Raw genomic sequence first — 21,149 nt, 5'->3', positions numbered from 1 at the left:
TGGTAACGCGACACAAAAACATCGTCAAAGTGTCGGTGGATGATAACTCATCACACTTTACAATTATACTGGTTTGGCACAGTATACCGATTATCGATTTAATGAATAAGACTAGAAAACTGGAACGTAATGTTTTGATCAAAAGATTAACTGCCGCTAGGGGTCTTCATTCTGCTTGAGGTCTTCATACCACTATGACCGGTAAGAATCTTCTTCAAAACATCGATAGTCTTCTACAAATAAAGACTATACATACAATGGCATATAATACGAGTGTGAACAACACAACACAACACATATTACCGGTGGAGAATAACTCATACATAAAATAAGTGTGTGTCCATCAATGACAATCATAACTTAAAGATTATCAAAATACTAACAACCTCTTCATTTGAGCTTTATCTTGCATAGCTTGATGTATTTTATTGCATTGAATTTTTCCTACATGTGTGTTCCTTGTTTAGGACCTTTTCCTTGCTTGAAGAGCTACATTTCTTTATGTACAATCTCTCTTTGGAAGCTGTGTAATGATTCTCTTTGTCCCTATGCTTGGGGGGAATTGATTTCCCTTAGCCTTTTTAAGGATACACTTTTCCTCTGTTGAGTTGTGTTTTCTTATGATAGGATGTTATTCCTTGTGTGAAGTTATTTATACAAGGATTATCTCTTATGTAAAAGATGTGTATCCTTGTTTACAACCTCTTCTTCACTTAGAAATGCATATCTATCATAAACAAACTTCTCACATTGGGTTAAAAGTGTGTCATCCTTCACCAAGAATCCATTTACCTAATAATAGGAGGAAGGCATGCATTCTTTCTCTCCTTCCTTTATTTTGCTAGAAGATGTTATGTTTGTTCAAATTTTCCTCTTGGAGGTAGATGTATTTGATAAAATATCTCTTATCCTCCAAGGATTCCCTTTACACTTGTTGCACAATATCTTTTTACAACTATCTTTTCCTTTCTTTTAGGAGTTAAATCTCTTTGGCTTGGAATTATGCACATTATTGATAAAAGGATATCTCCTTGGTGTTGAAGGTGTGTATCCTTATTTCTAGCTTCCTTAAGACATCAACATAGGCCTACGTTGACATCGTAAGTAGGGGGCATGCATATTGCCCTCTTTGTAATATATTTTGCATGTCCTATACGAGGCGTTCAGACTTGAAACCAAATAAAACAAAGTCTTATATGAGATGCTTCATGCCTGAAACCAGATACAACATTTTTGCATGTCTTATATGAGGTGCACTTGCTTGAAACCAAACAAAATAAATTCTTATACAAGATTTTCAGGCCTGAAACCAAACATATTTTTATTCTTCATGTCTTATAGAGGGTGTAGACATGCTCAAAACTAGACAAAACAAAATCTTATGCAATATTCTTAACTCCTGAAACCAGACAACAATATATGTAGTGATATGAGTGGAACTATCAAAACACAAGTAGAGTATTCTGACTCTCCTCGCCAACATGGATCACTTAGAAAAACATAGCTATCTTGTGGCATCCATGTTCCTCTCTTTTCTCTTCCCCATGAGCTAATAGCTTTCCTATTTGTGGTTCATGGTTCATCCTTTGATGCATTGTTTTTCTCTTTTTATGTGATCACTTGTGTTCTTATGATAGCATTCTGAGAATGATATTAGTGGCTGAGACATTTTGTTATCAAGATGTCTTCAACTAGCTAACTTGGAGCCTTCTTGTGTTGTGTGTCTTTTTTTTTGTGTGTCTTTTGTCTTTTGTTTGGCCTTTTTGTCTATCTTGTTTTGTGTGTCCTTGCATGTGCTTGATAAGTTAAGATCCTAAGATTGGGGGCTTGGTTCCTCAAAATTAGTGATGTTTTATCTCTTTGTGATCTTGCTCCTAATTGCTCCTCTCTTTCATCTACTTTATCATGAGTATTTGTGTAGGCTCATACTCTTGTTAAAGTGGGGGCTAAATGTAACATCATAAATTATAATCAGTACAATTTAGACCTCATGTTTGTGCTCCTACTTTAATGTGTCTCATCCCCATCCCCTCTCGAGGTCTAATTTGAGCCCATTCTCTATCTCTGAGGCCATGAACATTCTTTGGTTAGTCTCATTATGAGATAACCTCCCTCTTTTCTATTTGTTTAGGTCTTGATTATAGAAGGACCAGGGCATAGAACACCCTAGTCTAGACAATGGTGCCTCAAAATGCCATGGTCCCTCTCAAAGGGGTCCTAATTTGAAATAGGGTAGGTGTTATATCTCCTTGATAGCATTTGATCCCCATGGCTACACATGACCGTTGGAGGTCAGTCGACCTCCTAATTGGCAATTTACCTAAGGAACCATATATAAAGACATCCTATTAATTCATTTAAACCTAGAATCAATTGAAGTCTCCATACCCTATAATTTGTGCATCCATGAAGCATTCATCATCAAGAATTTTCAAAGATTCAAGGTTGCATTTCATACTTCAAGCATTGTGGATCTAATTTATATCAATCTTATGCAAGCATATGTGTGTGATTAGGTTTTTTCATTATCATGTGTTTTCCATGACATTACATTCAACATTTGTGATTACATTCAAAGAGCATTGCATCATCAATAACAATTGCAAATTTGAGGTATATCTATTTAGCATTTATTTTAGTATATATGCATTATTTCATTAAAGGTTAATTTCTAAACTAGGGTTTGACTTAGGAAAACTCATATTCACAAAATATTTTCCTTTCTTTATGTGTACAAAAAGTAGGAGCGGAGTTGTACTTGGGAAATCTGACAAAGTAGACAGTGACGAACAAGTTCAGCTTTCAATAACGATAAATTCAGAGGACCAAGTGGTGAATTGATACTACCTGGTCTCAAAAAATTAGGTCAAACTTCTAAGAATAGATTCTAGACATCTTCTTTTGCCCAGATCTAGGTCAATAGCTCCATGGGACATACATAGCTTACTGTTTCTGTCAGCATACCTCAATTATCACCTATTTTTCCCTAATTTCATAATCAATCCAGTTCAACTTAGAAAGAGGGAACCAACCCCTGACCAATGAATCTAACTAGAAATTTTAGCCCTTTCCTAAGCTAGATTGAGGCTAGATCTATTAGGTTCACCCCTCTTTCACATTATTTTGGTTAATTTGAATCATTAGTGACTTTATTATCTTAATTAACCCTAATTCCAAATTACACCATTACACCAATAACAAAGTATGAGTTGAGGATATTAATATTATCTAATAGAGAGATGTAATGGTTAAATTTGTGATATTGTACATGATAGAAGAGGTATTCAAGGATATTTAAAGCCACAAACACAAATTGGAAAGAAGCAATGAGACAACATTAAAATATATACTTTTGGAGGGGAAATTAGGTGAGATAGAGTCATTAATAGCTACTCTTGCACTGACATATGGAACAAGGAACTTAGGGTGACATCCCAACCACTACAATATGTTAAGAATGAAAGGCTATCTAATATATTCATTTTTTTTTTAATCAAAATCTATCTTAATGATGCATTCATATAGATAGTTTATTGATCCCACTCAACTATTTCCCAAGAGAGAACCATATTATCATAATGAATCTACCATTGATGAAACTAATGTTGTTTTTCCAAATTATTTCTTGTGTAATGTGCTTGATTTAAAAAGACAAGACTTTAGTGATGATTTCCTAAGAGGCATTAAATAAGACTATTGAATACCATCCATTAATAATGTCTTCTTGTTTACCATTAGGAAGAGTTTTGATTAGCCCCTAGTTAATGTTAGCTCCTTGAGAACTAGTTTCAATTCATTTTAGGTACACAGAGTAGAAATTACCTCAAATGTGGGGCCAAATAGACTCTTATTGAATTCAACTAAAAGATCACCCATATTTAGGATTTTCTCTTCTTTCCATGTAGCATATAGCCTCATTAATCTATCTAATAGTAAGAAGCTAATATAAACACTTGTTATATTTAGGATCCATTTTATGGTGAATAAAACCAACAATACAATCTTTAAGAAACAAGATAAAGAGGCTCATTTTCTAATTCATTTATGAAAACAAGATTATAGTTCTCATATAGGTTTTTCATGATAGTAGATTGGTTAGATGGATGGTGCCATATGTTGTTTGAATGAATGGAATATATTCATTTTGTGTTTTCACTACAAAAAATAAATAAAGAATTTATATCCCATATTGACATCTTTAATCCATTGAAGGTGGGCACAAATTTGATCACATTTTTCTTAATAGATAGCTAGTTTTTTAATTTTTTTGGTGTGAGACTTTATGATATGAAGTTCTTGTTATAGCTTTATATTTAAAACATATATCAATATAAAATTTTAATGTTTACCAGTTGTCATGGTGATTAAACCTCTTCTAAATAGGCAAATATAATGCTATCGAATACTATTGGTAATGTACTAGACCATTGTCCATATCATAAGAGTGGTTGTAATTAGAAAGGAGCTCTATTTGTGAGAATTGCACATGGTAAAGATTATCAATATTGTTCATCCTTGTTGTATGTAATAGACATGGCATCTAGATTGTTCATGAACAAGTGTAAGAGCATACTTATAATTATCCTATTATAAGTGACACAAATTTCTAAAAAATTATAGAATAATATTTATTTACATCATTATTCTTGATTCTTGAGCATGTCTAGTGATATGCCAATTATGGAACATAAGATCATGTATCACAATATGAAAGTTCTCCTTGTTTATAATTTTTTATAGTTAATGTGATACATCTTGAATAGAATCAATTGGTAAAAAGAAAAATCTTATGTAGTTTTTTTCTTGTAATCAAAGCACGTAGTCATAGATAAGAACATTGGTTTATGGATAGAGCAATCTGGGTTCCTTTATTGATTTCTAAAATATATGATTTTTTGAACCCTAAAAGTGCTATATTTTTTGTGTTTTGTTAGTAGCATTTCTAAAACCTAGTGTCATTAAGCTTGATGTAAACTATCCCTCCATATCTCTAAATCAAACAAAAATGGGTGTTCAATATTTAGGTAAATCATCTACACTTGGCTACCTCTACAATCATCATTCATGCTTTGATAAATAGTCCACCATGTGCACCATTGCAAAAATTAACAAGACTAAATTGATTTGGGGAGTGACATTCTAGTTAGGCACCATTAATACATTTGAGTTGCAAGAACCCCAAAATGAATATTATAATATTGACATAACCTCCATGGATGATTGGATGCTATTTACTCTTGAGTAAAAAGATGATGTACAAATACAGTTCGTTTACTATATTTTAAAATTTACTACAAGTTTATTTAAATTGAATCTTATGATTTTCAAAGAAAAACATTCTATAATATTTTTTAATAACTAGTCAATATAAATTTTCTTTTAGAATTCAGTATCAAAATATAGTCTTGGACAAATGATTTCATGCAAAAAGATATTTTGACACCTAAAAAATTGAAGTATAATATGTCTATTTAAATAATACAATAATTTTTCTATCTATACAAGCATTACATTTCTTAATAAACATTAAAAAATATAATTATAAAACAATACATAAATTAATTTGAACCTATCACAAAATATTAATTTCAAAAATAAATTTGAACATTCATTTCCATACCCACTTAAAGTAGATATCTTTTATAGTTAAACATACCAAATTCAACACACACCAAATTGTATTAAATATACACTGATATGTTATATAACATCTATTTCTTAATAAATGAGTTTCAAGACTATTCATAAATTCTACATTAATTTTAATTCCTAACTAAGATCTTATTAGTACATGGGAGTCGACTTTTACACATGGAAGTATGACAACTATATATAGTGACAATCAATTATAATATATCTAATTCTATAAATGTGGATCTAATAGATATCATAAAATATTAATTTAAAAAATAATTTTGACCATTCATTTCCATACCCACTTAAAATAGGTATCTTTTATAGTTAAACATACCAAATTCAACACTCACCAAATTGCATTAAATATACACCAACATGTTATGTAATATCTATTTCTTAATAAATGAGTTTCAAGATTATTCATAACTTCTACATTAAATTTAATTCCTAACTAAAATCTAATTAGTATAGGGGAGTTGACTTTTACACATGGAAGTATGAGTTGAATTTTACATATGGAAGTATGACAACTATTTATAGTGACAATAATTATAGTCTAACTAATTCTATAAATGCTAGAGTGGTTGCGAACGGTATTCTCTCTACATCATTTCCTTTCTAGAAATCCATATGCCAAGGTTGTCCCCTTGCACCCTTCTTGTATGTCCTAGTTGTTGGCGCCCTTGGTTATCTCTTTCACATGCACTCAATAATAAACTTATTTAGGGCATCAAGCTTCCTAAAAATGCAACTACTCTCAATTCCCATTTTATTGATGACAACATGCTTTTTATACAAAACTCGGTAGAAGAAGTTGCTCATACACTTGACATTTTGGAGTTGTTTTGTTTCGTTTTGGGATCTAAACTAGCCATGCACAAAACTGAATTTATCATGACAAGAGACAACACTCATCCTCTTTAGATTCCTTATGAGTGGAGAGAAGTCCAACATGGAGTTATTATTAGATACCTTGGGATTCCATTTGAAATTGGAGTTTCTCTTAAAGACATGTGAAAATGGCTCTTAGCTAAAATTCAAAGAAAACTCTTGAATTGAACCAATAGATTTCTTTCCATGGCTGGTATAATTCAAATTGCCAATAAAATTCTTATTTTCAATCATGTGTACAGTTCATCTTGTTGGCTGCATTCTAAAGCATGTTATAATCAATTAACTCAATTAATTCAAAACTTCATTTGGGTGAAGTGAGGAAATAAAAAGGGTCAGTCTACTACATCATGGGCTCATTGTATTCAACCAAAAGACAAAGGAGGATTGGAAATCATTCCCTTATACCCAAGATATTTGTCTTACTACCAAATGGAGTTTTAGGGAAATAGATGGTGATTCTCCATGGAAACATTTGGTTCATCACCATATTCAAACTGTATTACCTAGATAATCTTGAGATTTGATAAGATGGATGGATAAGCTATTACTTTATCCTCATTTTAAAGTTCATGGTTCAACCTCCTTCAACTCCATTTGGAAAGCTTGGCAAATAATGTCTAAAAATTTATCATGATATGATCAATCGTTGAGTGATGAATTAAGTTTTGCGTCTTCCTCCATTTGGTGGACCTATCTAGTTTAGCTTGACAATACCCCACTTGCCTTGAAAAATCTCCCTAAGGGTAAACATCTATTCAAAGATGATGCAGGAGCATTCTCGGTTCTTTGCAATCTTGCATCAACCAAAAATATTTCCTTTCTATTTTGCAGTTTCAACATTTAATTCTGCATTTTCTAGTATTGGCTCACCGAATATTGAGGAGTTGGATTTCGCTTGAGGACTTGATCATCTACCTTATTCCCAAACCACGGAGCATTTGGATCATTTTCCAACAAGTTATCACTACCATTTTCCAAGACAGTTTTCTGGTATCGGTTGTCTGGACCTATTTGCATTAGTGATCTACCGGATCCCTTTCATAGCTTGTAGAGCCCTGAGCGTTGATTTCAATATTCCTTGGCATGTGGCTGACCTTCTCTTTGATCTACACTTCATCCTTTGTATTTTCCAGAGTAATTTCTTTGGTGGAGGCTGACCTTGTTGTTTTACACGTTAGATCTTGTTCTTTGGTATTTGATCCCTTTTTGGGCTGACCTGATCTCTTGGATCATATAAATCATTGTAATTAAGCATTAGAATGTAGATCGAAGGTGGTAGATAGAACATAAAAGCTAGATCTTAAGATTTAAGGTCCCGGTGGTGACATGTTTTGTAATTGAGCATGTTTTAGTAGGCCAGTGAGTCAATTTCTGTAACCCAAATGTTACTGGTTGATTGTAATCAGTTTTCATGATATAATTCATCTTGTTCTACATTGCCTCCATCATATCCTTGTGTTTCCATTGTGTTTACTCTTGTTGACCAATCTGAACTGATCTCTTTGAGGTCCCTCCTAACCAGTGACTGCATCAAGTGGTATCAGAGCAAGCTTTCATTCTAGAGATTGCGTTGTCCTGAGAAATGTTTTTGTAAGGTGGCGGACTGTGGATCCGACCTGCATTTGAAGAGGAAATATGAATGGTGGAGTGTGTGGGAATGCAGACCCTACTGCGATGGAAATGTTGTGAGGAATTGCAGCCCGGTTGGAAGTTATTGAGACATCCTAGAGAAGAGGACAACATATTGAAGATGTGAGTGAAGATGAAGGAGAAGAAGCCCTAACAAAACAAGTAAACCCACTGGCGATTTATCCAAATGAAGAAAGGGTCTTAAGGGTTTTGAGTAAGGTGAATACTAATCCTCATTCTACCCCACCAAAATATGATGGAAAGTTGGATTCAGATGAATTGATGGATTGGATCTCAGAGATGGAGAAATATTTTGATTTTGAGAACATTGCAGAAGAAAGAAAGGTAAAGTGTGCATGTACCTAGTTGAAAGGTCATGAATCTCTTTGGTGGGAGCTTTTGTAGGTTGATAGATAGAGAAGAGGTAAAGAGAAGATCAAAACATGGGATCAGATGGTTGCTAAGTTAAAATTAAAATTTATGCTAGTTGACTATCAAGTGAATCTGTTCCAAAATTTATAGAATCTGAAGCAGAAGGAATCTAGTGTAAAGAAGTACACCGAAGCATTCTACAAGTTGACTATTAGATCCAGACATGTTGATGATGAGGTTGAACAAGTTGCAAAATATTTGAATGGATTGTGAATGTCTATACAAGATGAACTCAGTTTGATCAAATTGTAGAGTGTTGAAGAAGCTTACCAGTATGTCTTGAAAGCAGAAGAGAAGATGAACAAAAGACATGAGCAGAGACAGAGAGGTAGAGGTGGAAGGTTTTTTGGAGGAATATTTTAAGAAGGGAGAGGATATACTGGAGGAAGAGGAACCTGGATGGATTAGAACAAGGACAAGGAAGTAAGCAAAGAAGGTAATTCATACCGGAATGATGATAGAAATTTCTACCGGAGGAGAGAATCGGATGGCTACCAGAGTGAAATTTTTGGAAAAGATGATAGAAGACAAGATAAGAGAGTTTTTAGAGGAACTTTCTATAAGTGTGGTGGAGAAGGACATCGTGCTTTCAGGTGTAAGAAGGTAGAGAATACCAGGAGAACAACAATGGTGGAAGAAAGCCCCACTGGATCAGCTAACAAACTAGAAGATGGAGAACTGTTAATGATGAGGAGAGCTTTGTGTCATACTAGAGAATATGAGGAGCCCTTGCAAAGGAAAAATTTGTTCAAGACCAGATGTAAGGTATCTGGTAAGTGTTGTAAAGTTGTTATTGATAGTGGTAGTTTAGATAACCTTGTTTCAGAAGAGATGGTGACTAAGTTAAATTTGGAATGATTGAAACACCCTAAGCCTTATCAGATAGGATGGATTTAGGATGAACATAAGTTGTTGGTAAGTGAGCAATGTTTGGTGAAATTAAAAATTGGGAATTATCATGATGAAGTCTTGTGTGATATTATGCCTATGGATATTTGTCACCTTTTGTTGGGTAGACCTTGGCAGTTTGATAGACAAGCAATACATGATGGGAGAAATAATATATACACTATTATGGCTAATGAGATGAAGCAAACCTTGTTTCCCTTGGAGGATCCTTTGAAGAGTGAAGTCTATACGAATGCTAGAATCTATTTGGTGGATTGAAGGAAACTCCTGGATGGGATGAGACATGAGAATGTGTGTTTTGCCTTAGTTTCTAAGAAGACTGAGATTCCGGAGCATGAAGAAGAAGAACCGAAAGAGATAAAATATTTGTTGATAGAGTATGAAGACATCATATTAGATAATGTGCCTGATGGATTACCACCTGTGAGAAGTATCAGTCATTGCATGAACCTAATTCCTAGAGCTAGTTTGCCTAACAAAGTTGCACATTGGATGACACCAGCAGAGAATGAAGAGTTGAATAGACAAGTGTAGGAGTTGTTGAAGAAAGGTTTGATCAGAGAAAGTTTGAGTTCTTGTGTAGTACCAACAGTATTAGCACCTTAAGAAGAATGGAGAATGGAGGTCGTGTACTGATTCTAGAGCAATAAAGAAGATCATAGTGAAATAGCAGTTTCCTTTGCCTAGGATGGATGACATAATGGACTATTTGAGTGGATCCAAATACTTTATAAAGAAAGACTTGAAGAGTGGATATCATCAGATTAGGATTAGAGAAGGAGATGAGTGGAAGACAACATTCAAGACAAATGAAGGACTGTATGAGTGGTTGGTGATGCCATTTGGATTGACTAATGCACCAAGTACTTTCATGAGGTTGATGAATGAGGTATCGAAGAAATTCTTGGGTAAGTTTGTTATTGTATATTTGGATGAAATTATGATTTTTCAGTAAGACAAAAGAGGAGCATTTGTTGCATTAAAGACAAGTTTTGTAGAGGCTGAGAGAAGAAAAGTTGCTGATAAATCTTAAGAAGTGTACTTTCATGAAGGAAGAGTTAGTCTATTTGGGATTTGTGATATCTGAGGATGGTTTGAAGATGGACCTTGAGAAAGTAAAAGCAATTGTTGAATGGCCTACACCAGAAAGCATTGGAGAGGTAAGATCATTTCAGGGATTGGCTAGTTTCTACTTGAAGTTTATCATAAATTTCCATTATGTTTGTAGTCCTCTGACTAAGACAATGAGGGGAGATAGGAAGGAGTTCAAGTGGACCACCGGAGCAAACAAAAGTTTTGAATTGTTGAAGCAAAAAGTGACTGATCAACTTGTGTTAGCTTTACCAGATTTCAACAAAGTGTTTCAAGGGGATTGTGATGCAAGTGGAACAACAATAAGAGCAGTCTTGAGTTGGGAAGGGAGAGCAACAACTTATTTTAGTGAGAAATTGAATGATGCCTAGAGAAGATATTCAATGTATGATCAAGAATTTTATACCATAGTTCAAGCCTTTAAGAAGAAGAGGTGTTACTTGTTTCCTAATGAGTTTGTGTTGTATATTGATCATCAAGGTTTGTAGTATTTGAACAGTCAAAGTAAGTTGAATCAGAGACATATGAGATTGGTAGAATTTTTGTAGAGTTACACCTTTGTGTTGAAGCATAGAAGTGGGAAATCTAACAAATTTGTTGATGCATTGAGTAGAAGAAGGAATTTAGTGACAGAGATGAGAGTGATAGTATTAGGATTTGAGGAGTTGAAGACCTTGTATGATGATGACTCAGATTTTGCAGAACCTTGGAGAGCATGTAAAGAACTGGTTATGTTAGACAAAAGAAAGTGGTTGGATTACTTCATTCATGATGGGATTTTGTTCAAAGGAGTTTAGTTATGCATACCTAAGAGTTCTATGAGGGAGAATCTAATAAAGGAGAAACATAGTGGAGGGTTAGCCAACACTTTGGTGTTGATAAAACAATAGCATTGGCATGAGTGGGCATTACTTTTCACCCCAGATTCATAAGGATGTTAGGAAATTTGTGTAGAGTTGTAGAGTTTGTCAAGTTGCAAAAGGTAGAAGTCAAAATGTGGGATTGTATAAGCCTTTGATAGTACCAGAGAGACCTTGGGAGGATATAAGCATGGATTTCATACTTGGATTGCCTAAAACACGGAGAGGGAATGATTCTATATTTGTGGTAGTGGATAAATTCTTGAAGATGGCTCATTTCATACCTTGTAAGAAGACATCAGATGCAATGCATATAGATGACCTATTTTTCAAGGAAGTGGTGAGATTCCATGGATTGCCTAAGAGCATAGTTTCGGACAGAGATACTAAGTTTGTTAGTTATTTTTGGAGAACACTTTGGAAGAAGATGAAGATGGATTTGAAGTTTAGTTCTACTTTTCACCTACAAACTGATGGAGAGATAGAAGTAGTTAACCGGAGCTTGGTAAATTTGTTAAGATGCTTAGTTGGAGACAAAACTAAAAGCTGGGATTTGATTCTTGCACAAGCAAAGTTTGCCTATAATAATTTAGTAAATACGAGTATCGGAAGGATACCTTTTGAGATTGTAATCGAAGCACACCCTAGAGGTATATCAAAATTAAGAGATATCAACAGTGAAGATCGAAGAAGTTCAGAAGAAGAAGAATATGAAGATCACGTAAAGGACTTACATATTCAAGTTAAGCAATATTTGGAGGACATGAACAACAAGTATAAGGAGAAAGAAGATAAGAAGAGAAGTCATAAGGAATTTGAAGTTGGCGATGAAGTGACGGTGTGTCTGAGAAAAGAAAGATTCCCGATTGGAACTTATAACAAGTTGCAGATGAGAAAGTTTGGACCTTGCAATATTTTGGGAAAGTTTAGTTCTGGAAATGCATATAAAGTGGAGTTACCAAATAGTCTAAGTATTTCACCTATATTCAACATTGCAGATCTACATCAGTATCATGAACCAAAATTCAGTGAGGACAGTATTGCAAACTTGAAAAAATAGTTTCCCTAGAAGGAACCAGATCAAATTGAAGACATTTTGGATAGTAGGATTGGGCGTAGTACCCGGAGCAGTCAATATAAGGAGTATTTGGTAAAGTGGAAGCACATACCAGTTGAGGATTCATCTTGGATTTCTCAAGAAAAGGTAGACTACCTTGGTTTTCCTCTGACCCCAACGAAGTGAGAGACTCACTTTTTCAACAACCCCAGATGTTTGATGTAGGAGCATCCCTAGTTCTTGGCAATCTTGCATATTGAGGAGTTGGATTTTTCTTGAGGACTTGATCATCTACCTTATTCCCAAACCGTGGAGCATTTGGATTATTTTTCGGCAAGTTATGGCTACCGGTTTTTGAGATAGTTTTCTAGTACCGGTTGCCTGGACCTATTTGCATTAGTGATCTACCGGATCCCTTTTGTATCTTGCGGAGCCATGAGTGTTGATTTCGATGTTCCTTGGCATGTGGCCGACCTTCCCTTTGATCTACACTTCATCCTTTGGATTTTCCAGAGGAATTTCTTTGGCGGAGGGTGACCTTGTTGTTTTACATGTTAGGTCTTGTTCTTCGGTATTTGATCCCTTTTTGGGTTGACCAGATCCCTTGGATCATATAAATCATTGTAATTAAGCATTAGAATGTAGATCAAAGGTGGTAGATAGAACATAGAAGCTAGATCTTAAGATTTGAGGTCCCGGTTGTGACCTCTTTTGTAATTGAGCATGTTTTAGTAGGCCAGTGAGCCAGTTTTTGTAACCCAGATGTTACTGGTTGATTGTAATCACTTTTCATGATATAATTCATCATGTTCTGCATTGCTTCCATCATATCCTTTTGTTTCCATTGTGTTTACTCTTGCTATCCAGTCCAGACTGATCTCTTTGAGGTCCCTTCTAACCGGTGACTGCACCAAAAAAAGGCATTCAAGTATTTCGAGAACTCTGGGATTTGGTTGGATTTAATTGGAAAACATGATAGAAATTGAAGACTCAATTTAAGCTATCACCGATTGATAAAGCTCAACTTCTTCAAATTCAAAGACTTGTTTCACCCAAAATTTTTGATTTGTTGTCTACCTGTTGCCATGCTAACTTTCTTACAAATTGGAAATGGCCAAATAATTGAATCTTTCATACTTTTCCTATTAAATTGGTCTATAAACAAATCCTTCCAACCTATCCCATCTCAACTCAACTTAACTATAAATGGAATTGTAGACTAAGTTATGGGAAATGGAACCAATGAAGTGCTCTTATTTGGAAATCCAAATCCAAGGCTCAAGGCCAATTGATAACCTAGAAGATACTTCATGTTAAGGTTCATATCGAAGTTCATCTCTCCTTCATCTCCTTTGCACCATCTTGCCCTTTATGTGCTAAAAAATAGACTACTAGCGTGATTTTTGGTATATCCCCTACACTCAACGCCTATGGAAATACCTTTTTTCCAACCTCCTAGCTCTTTTTTATACACATTGGTCTTGGAATATTGTTCTTCTTAGACTTCTCTCACACCTAAATATCATATCATGGACCTTTCAACACATCTTTTGAAGAACATTTAGAAATTTTGCTGCCTAGCTACCTTCTCCCATACTTTTTATACCATTCATATGGAAGATTTGATCATCTATTTAAATCTCTCTCCCCCATCTCAATCTTTTGCATTTCTTCATCCATTCAGTGTTGACTTGCATGTCATACTAAGAGAGATACAAAATCAATTCAGTGCTTTTGAGGAAATAATAATAGGTATTGTTTCTAGGAAGGATTAGATCACTGGTCTTCCAAATGGTTGATTATTTGTCCATGTGAGTTCTATTTGAGATTTTGAAACTTCTGTTGGTTTCTTCATCTACCACTATAATGGTGCAATGTTAACTAGATAATTCTCATTGATGCTAAGACATATTATAGGAGAGATAAATGATCAATTGTTAAAATGGGGAGATTATGTGTTATATTATGCTTCTTTATTTTCATTGCATGCTTCTTTGTTTTTGCAACCTATTGTTTCATGTGAGAGATGCTCAACTTGCTTTTAACAGTGAGTACTATATGGACTCAGTTGTAGCCAAAAAATTGTGGTCATGGAGGGGGTTTAATTGTTAATTGTTGTGAGTGGCATGGAATTCAAGGAAGTCAATACTATTCCCATGTCATCCTATTGTGCTTCTCCAATAAGTGTTTTTATCCCTTCAAATTGCTTTATTGATCTTTGTTCCAATTAAAGTATATGAGGGATGTGGACCCGAGCTAGAATTATTTCACTAGCATCTACCAATAGGACTTTTTGGCATCCAAAAGCTAAGATATTTGGCTCTCAAACAAAATAGGTTTAAAAGATAAATTCCTATGAAAATTTGTTCTTGTAATCAATTTCAAAAAATTGTGTGCTTAAAATACGCAGGATTTGGTTATGAATATGTCTTTGGAGAAATTTTTCAATTGTTTTTGTGAGCTAGAAGCAGTGCCTAAATGGCAAAAACCTATTGATGATGAATGCTTTAGAGACTCAACAACTACCTGGAACTATTCAACAACTTGTTGGAATTGTTGATCATAAATCTTTAAAAGTCTTCTAAGATGGCCTTTGAGCCATGATTATTCTATGTTTCAACAACTTGCTAGAACTGTTCTCTTATTCATGATTTTTAGCAATTGTAATTTTTTTATTTTTTTATTTTTTTATTTTTTATTCAAATTCTTATTTCAATAAAAAAATATTCCTACCTAATGCATTTTTTTATGGATAAAAATTGAAGATAAGCAATTTTGATTATTAGTGTTATAGAGAGTGATTTTAGGGATTGTTTGATAAATGATAGATTTGAATATGTATTTTTTTTAATAAGTGTTTAATAAATGTAATTTTTTTATAGATAAAAATTGAAGATAAGCAATTTCAATTATTGATGTGGTAGAGAGTGATCTGGGAGTCCTTTGATAAATAAGTTTTTAAATTCTATAATTTTTTAAAATTAAGTAAAAAAAGTATAATTGACTCAAACAAATATTAAAAATCACAATTAAGAGTACAATATACAATTATTCTAAGTTAATTTTTATAAATAAATGAATAAACTCCTAAAAAATGTGTAATATTCTAATAATTTCAATTAGAGTATTGTATTCAAAACTCTATAAATGTGTAAACAACCTTCCTACCTAATGCGTGGTAAACCATTTTGATAGATTATAATATATTTGTTTTTAATTAGTGTTTGATAAAAAAAAAAAATTATAGAAAAAATTGAAGATAAACAATATATAAATTAATTTGAACCTATCACAAAATATTAATTTCAAAAAAAAAAATTGACCATTCATTTCCATACCCACTTAAAGTAAATATCTTTTATAGTTAAACATACCAAATTCTATTAAATACACACCGACATGTTATATAAGTCACAACTTAGAATTCTACACAAAGGTGTCCCTCATGGGAGTTGAACTTGGGTCTCCACATTGAGAACTCAATGCTTTACCAACTAAGCTCAACCCCTTGGACATATGAGGGATCCTTTGATAAATGATAGAATAGAATATATATTCATTTTTAATTAGTGTTTAATAAATATATTTTTTATTAGATAAAGTTGAAGATAAGCAATTTCAATTATTGACATGGAGAGTGACTTAAGGACCTTTTGATAAATGAATTTTTTAATTCTATAAGATTTTTTAAATTAAGTAAAAAATTATGATTGATTCAAGCAAAATTTAAAAAATCACAATTAAAAGTACAATATACAATTATTCTAATTTACTTTTTATAAATAAGTAAATAAACTCCTAAAAATGTGAAATGCTCTAATAATTTCAATTAGAGTATTGCATTTTCTACCTAATATGGTAAATCATTTTGATATATATATATAGCTAGCTTTAATAAATGTATTTTTTTTATAGAGAAAATTGAAGGTAAGCAATTTCAATTGTTGATGTGGTAGAGAGTGATCTTAAAACCCTTTGATAAATGTACTTTTAATTCTATAGGAGTTTTTTATATTAAGAAAAATAAAATTGATTCAAACAAATTTTAAAAATCACTATTAAAACGACAATATATAATTATTTTAATTTAAGTTTTATAAATAAATGAATAAACTCTTAAAAATGCGCAATATTCTAATAATTTTAATTAGAGTATTGCATCTAATACTCTATAAATGTGTAAACAACCTTCCTACCTAATGCATGGTAAATCATTTTGACATATTATAATATATATTTAGTTTAAATTAGTGTTTAATAAATATATTTTTTTATAGATAAAAATTAAAGATAAGCAATTTCAATTATTGATGTGGTAGAGAGTAACCTCAAGGACCTTTTGATAAATGCATTTTTTAGTTTTATAAGAGTTTTTTTAATTTAGTTCAAAAAATAATAATTCATTGAACAAATTTTTAAGACCATGGTACAATATATAATTATTTTAATTTAAGTTTTATAAATAAATGAATATTATTTTTAGTATATTTGTAGAGGAAAAAATATTTCAATTAATTAAAAACTATTTAATTTAGATTATAGAATTGAGATTAATATTTTAAACTTATAACCCGTTTATGGGTTTCCCAAGGTTAATCATGTGAGCTATCCTTTTGTAGCTGATGTAGTGACGTGGTAAAAGCCGAAGAGGGGTTGGGTGAAGATTAACTTTGATGGGGCCTCAAAAGGGAATCCGGGCACTTCAGGTGTGGGGTGTGTGGCCTGTGATGATGAGGGGAAGATCCTTTTCATAGGAGCTAGAAGATTATAGGACAAAACCAATAATGAGGCAAAGGCTCAAGCGGCCTTATTAGTGGTTGACTTGGTAGTGAACATGAAGGCATCAAAAGTCCACTTGGAAGGGGATTCCCAAGTAGTGATCAATGCCTTGATCACAAGTGATACCCCGTGTTGGAAGCTAAATAAGTTCATACATATTATTTATGAGAAGTTAAAATCCTTCCAATATTTTTGTATTTCCCATGTGAAAAGAGGTGGGAATGTCATTGTTGATGGTCTTTCAAACATGGTGTGTGAGCTTTCCAAAGGGGACGTGAGGTGGTGAGATAGTCATGATTGCATCGTACGATGGAGTTAAGACACCCTGCCAAGTATGTAATCTTGCAAATTCGATATGTGCGACTTGCGACTGACTTTTTATCCAAAGTTGTAAGTTTGGTTTGAGTTGATGGGCATTTAATGCAGAATGCTCTCTGAAATGGCGGCGGTTGTCGAGCGTGCCTCCTTAATTCTAATATTGTTATTTTCATGTATTCAATGTGGTTTTTCTATGAGTTTGGTGGTGAAGGCTATAGGTTTTGGTAGAGCTTGATGACTTTTTATAGACATTCATTTTCTAAGGACGTCCAAAATGGAAGCAAACTTTACCCTGAAGTCTTCAAAGATGATGCTGGCTTTTTGGGGTCCTGTCTTGGTGAAGAAGCTTGAGAAAATGTTTCTGGCAAATGACCCTTTGTTCTTGAAAGCAGTTCAGTTGGTTTTAGGTGAGGAGGTGGTGGTAATCGGCCATAGATATCTATCGAGAGTTGATATTTATTTTCTAATCATGGCTTGGGGACTGGACTTGGGACATGCGTGCAAGGAAGTTAGGAAGGTGACGAGGATGATCGTTCTAAAAGCTTACCTACTAAATTTGGAGTCTTTGTTGGAGTGGGCCATTCTGGGTTGGGGATTTAATCTATTTGAAGGCATTCTAGAGAACAATGTTGAGTTGTGGGCTAGGCACTCTCGAATTTCGTTTCTTCGATGTCAAGAGGAGGTCAAAGCTCGGTTCAGAGACAATGCTAGGAGAGGATGGGAAGGCCTGGTGGTTTATGTTCAGATAATGGAGCTCAAAGCAATTATCCAACAGGTGGGAATGGAGGCTAGGATGGTGGACAAGGTGTGAAGAAGGAGGTCGATCACCAGATGACTCTCTACGAAGCTGGAAAGACAGGTTGAGCAGGGTGGTGTGGTTGGTGGCTCTTTTGGGTCGGTGGATGCTTCAAGCTCTCGAGATGATGCAGATGGTTGAAGAATTTGATGATCAATGGTACCCCTTGGTACATTAATTTTTTTGACTTAGTTGCTATTTAGTGTTTTTCTCTGTTAAACTATATATGCCAATGAGGCACGGTGTATTGAAACTTTTTTTCACAGTGGGATGGGGTAGGGTATTTTGATGTCTCTGTTATATGAAGTATGGTTTTGGCAGGGTGGTTTAGTTTTCAGATGGTGGTTTGGATGAATGATGATTTAGTATGTACTTCAGTTTACTTCTTAAAAAAAAAAAATATAATAATTACCGATAAAAAAAAATTAAACTTATAAAAATTTAAATTAACTAATTAACAGATGTTTAGCTTTGATATTGTTATAGTTTTTATTTAGGTGTTAAAAATAAATTTATTTAAGTTTTAGAATTTTATATTTTTTTATTGATTAAGTTTTTTAATTATATGTTTTTAATTTCAAGTTTGCATAAACAAACAAATTCGATCTCTTTGTGTGTTGATTGGAGTTTGATATGCATACATGAATCTATAACTTGTGGTATGATCTAATCAATCCTTATAATTTGTAACTTATTTGTTTGTTGTTGATATTTAAATTCTATAAGAATATATAGTTTTAGAGACAACTTAAAGGAATCTTGAATATTGTGAGGGTCGTGTTTTCCTTAATTAGACCCCGAACCAAACAAATTTATAATTTTGAAAGAAAGGTTGGAGGACAAGTGCACAACAATTCTAGGACGATGCAATGTAAATTTATTTCTTATCTTTCTACAAATTATATCTAGATGTATTTTTGGATTATTCTCTTATGGACCTCAATGCTACATATGTATTACATGATTCATTCTAATTAGAGTTAGTCTTTAATTAAATATACCACCTTAGTGAGTATTTTGGTGCAAATTACACTTTAATTGATTTATAATGACAAGTGAAAAAGGTAAGAAAAAATTCAATTTAAATTCTAAGTTGCTTAATTTAGATTTGTTGATATGGAGGAGTCACTTCACTCATTAAAAAAATATATTAAAAAATCATTTTGGATCAAGAAATGAAAATATAAGACAAATGATGCCAAAATGAAAAAAAAATAAAAATTTATCAACTTCAAAACAAAATTTATCATTTTATATGCTAACCAACATGATTAAAAATAATTTAATCATTACAAATCTAAAATACAAAAAAAATATAACTATACAATTTTCACCATTACAAATATAATTAATTCTTCATATTAAATCATATTTTTTTTCAAAGAAAGTTACAAATAATCATTTTAAAATTACAAAGTTCAAATTAGGCATTAATTTTGATGATTATATAGTTATTTTGTTAATTTTTATAGTATATGTTTATATTAATTTCCACAATCCATGATAAATTAGTTTGCTATTCCTAGATTTGACCATGTAAACATTTAGCATCATAAACATTCTGGATCATACTCATTGATCCATTATTTCCTCTTCTCTAGCCAACTCACTCTAATGAAGGATCAGAGAGTATGATCCACAATGTTGATTGTGGAAACTATCTACATGGTCAGAGTGAAGAAACAACAAGCTAATTAGAATATAATAAAACAAGGTATGGGACTAGCCAAGCCAAAAAAGGGTCTAATGTATAATCATATTTTTTTCTTCTATGATAAATTAGTAAATGTTATTCCTTGATCCAATCATGTAACATTCCTTGATCTGATCACGTAACATTTTTTATTATCAACATGTTGGATCATACTCTATGATCTAGTTTTTCCTCTTCTCTAGCCAACTCACTTTACTGAAGGATCATAGAGTATGATCCACAATGTTGATGGTGAACCCTATTTATGTGGTCAAAATGGAGAAATAACAAGCTAATTTGAATATAATAAAATAAGGGTGAGACTAGCCAAGCCAAAAAAGGGTCTACTGTACAATCAAAAAATTTCTTCTATGATAAATTAGTTTGTTATTCCTAGATTTGACCACGTAAAATTTTTCATTATCAACATTTTGGATCTTCTCCATGATCCATTATTTCATCTTCTCTAGTCAACTCACTCTAATGAAGGATCATAGAGTATGATCCACAACATTGATGGTGAAACCTATTTATGTGGTCAAAATGAAGAAATAATAAGCTAATTAGAATATAATAAAATAGGGGGTGATACTAGTCAAATTAAAAAATCTTCTAATGTATAATTATATATTTTTTCTTCTATGAAGGATCATATAATATGATGTAGGAGGGTGATGATGAAAAAAATTTACATGATTAAATCCAAAAATAACAAGCTAACTAGAATATAGTAAAATCATAATAAATAAAGTTACAAAATATCATGTTTAAATTACAACGTTCAAATTAGGTGTTAATTTTGATGATTATATAATTATATTGTTGATTTTGATGGTATATGTTTATATTAATTTCCACAATCCATGATAAATTAGTTTTTTATTCCTAGATTTGACCATGTATGCATTTTTCATCATCAACATTCTGGGCCATACTCCATGATCCATTCCTTCCTCTTCTCTAGCCACTATAGTGAAGGATCATAGCGTATGAATTTCCACAATCTATGATAAATTAGTTTGTTATTCCTAGGTTTGATCATGCAATCATTTT

The sequence above is a fragment of the Cryptomeria japonica genome, chromosome 11, assembly GCF_030272615.1.
Source record: "Cryptomeria japonica chromosome 11, Sugi_1.0, whole genome shotgun sequence".
Taxonomy (NCBI): Eukaryota; Viridiplantae; Streptophyta; class Pinopsida; order Cupressales; family Cupressaceae; genus Cryptomeria; species Cryptomeria japonica.
Note: the sequence above shows the minus strand (reverse complement) of the source record.